Genomic DNA, 1,997 nt, shown 5'->3' on the forward strand with positions numbered 1-1,997 from the left:
CTCCCTGTCTCACTGCGCAGCAGTTAAAGTTTGCGCCAATGGTCATCACCCAACGATACCCTTATTGCTGGTGAACGCAACAGTAAGTCTCCTGTTACTCTGTGAAGCTTAATTCAATCAATAACACAATATTTCTTATTAGTTGGATATACATTAAATTAGGCTAATTATCTCGCCCAACAAGAATACTCGCTATGCGCATGCTCATATTGCTCATCCGGAAGAGTGCTACAAACTCAGTGCGTAGCGCAGAACAAAATTTTATCACGCTAGTTATCTCTCTCGTATTCTCCTCTAAGAATTCCGTGAGTCCAAGGTATCTTACTTAATAAAATTTTGCTTTTAAATCAACCATTCTTGAGAATTCTCCTTATGTCTTATTACTAGACGCATGATCGCATACATACCATCCACGAACATACCCCGTACCGTGACACGCGAAGTACACAAGATGGCCGCCGCATGCGTTCATCTGTGCATGACAGCTCCGCGTTATTATCTAACACGTGAATAAGTGACACAATTATTTGTAACAATCACCCGTGCTCAATTCTTAACGATCTCCCGTGCCTCTCGGGGACTACCAATACCACGTGGGAAGGCGATTCTTCCAAGACAGAGCACACGCGTCCCAATCGATGTATCGATTGCAAGACATGCAATCCGTTTTTGTTCTTCAACAATCAAGAAATTGTCTCACGGCTTGCACTCACACTAATGGGGCACAGAAGAAAGGAGAGAGAAGTCGCAACAAAGTATCGCTCGCATCCAAAACTAACCTTATAGTAATTATCCAGACTTACACCTGACAGGCACTTCAATTGTTTAAAGGTATAAAAATTATATAATATAGAATAGAGTAACAATCCAGAGATTAATTTACATATTCATAACCTTACAGGAGTGCACGATGCCGTTGTTATTATTATAACCGCTCCAATCATTGTTCATCAAGAATTGACAATCAGTGTCGCAACTAAATGCTATTATTGCTGTAAGTATTATAACATGAGAAAAACTACAATTCTAGTAATATTTACAACCAAACTTGCCTATCATGTGCATCTGAATATACTTATAACACAGCAATTCTTATATTCTAGGTTATACAACTACATTTGAAACGCAGGCGCGTTCACTTGAATTCTCCCCTGCCCCGTACTGGCAGCTTCTGCTACGGGTGTGGGCAACAGGGGGTAACGCTGCGGGGCTGCGGGCGTTGCGGCGGCGCATACCGGCGCGCGACGCCCTACACCGCGGGACGGGGCCCTAGGGCGTCCCGACCTCCACCACCGGCGCGCGACGACTCGCCCCTGAGGGATGGATGGCCTTGGGAGCGAGATGTGGGAGAGACGTGGACCGACAGGGCCGCTTCGCCCTGAAGATTTTTTTGTTTTTTTTGTTTGTTTTTTTGTTTCCTTTTCGTTTGTTTTTTTTTTTTGTTTTTTTGTGTTGCCGTTTCTCATTAGTATTGTATTGGAGCTGACCCGAGAGGGGGGCCCAAATAAAGAGGATCGGTTTGGACCTCCGAGTTCGCTTTATACCCCTTATCGTTCCATGACCCTGAACCTCCTTCCGCTCGCCGAGAGCAGAGATTCCCGAACGTGCGGGGATATCGCGGGGGACGGTCCGGCCCGAGTCGGGCCGGACGTTGCGAGACTCGGGTAGGCGGGGATGAACTGTTGGGGCGACACCCCGGGGAGAGCCCGAGGGGAAGGTAAGTCCACTCCGTAGTAAATACTATTCCCTGAAGCCGCCTGAGCGGCGGTCGTCGGTATGCCGAGGCCCGAAGCCCCTCGGCATCCGTCTGGGAGGGGGGAGTTGTGACGTGACGCCTTTTGAGCTCCGTCACAGTGACCCCGCCGGGGGGGGAAGCGTGCGGAGGGTCGTCCCTCGCACCCAAGGGGGAACCCCCTTATCCGATCCCGTGATATATCTTTTGTAGGAGATTAACTTTAAGAGAGCAAAGAGCGGCAATCTGAGCGAGCGAGCAGTAA

The 1,997-nt window shown here is 48.3% G+C and overlaps 1 long non-coding RNA gene across 1 annotated transcript; it reads left to right on the forward strand.

Annotated features, from left to right (window-relative positions):
- The first annotated feature begins 468 nt into the window (after nt 1-468).
- LOC145967465 (uncharacterized) lies at nt 469-1,344 on the forward strand. Its single transcript, XR_014437433.1, has 3 exons — nt 469-831; nt 902-994; nt 1,104-1,344. It is a non-coding gene; the product is annotated as an uncharacterized LOC145967465 (long non-coding RNA).
- The last annotated feature ends 653 nt before the right edge of the window (nt 1,345-1,997 follow it).

This window comes from Camponotus vicinus, unplaced genomic scaffold (assembly GCF_025532165.1).
Source record: "Camponotus vicinus isolate PSW18456_S1 unplaced genomic scaffold, iyCamVici1.0 SCAF_2, whole genome shotgun sequence".
NCBI classification, from domain to species: domain Eukaryota; kingdom Metazoa; phylum Arthropoda; class Insecta; order Hymenoptera; family Formicidae; genus Camponotus; species Camponotus vicinus.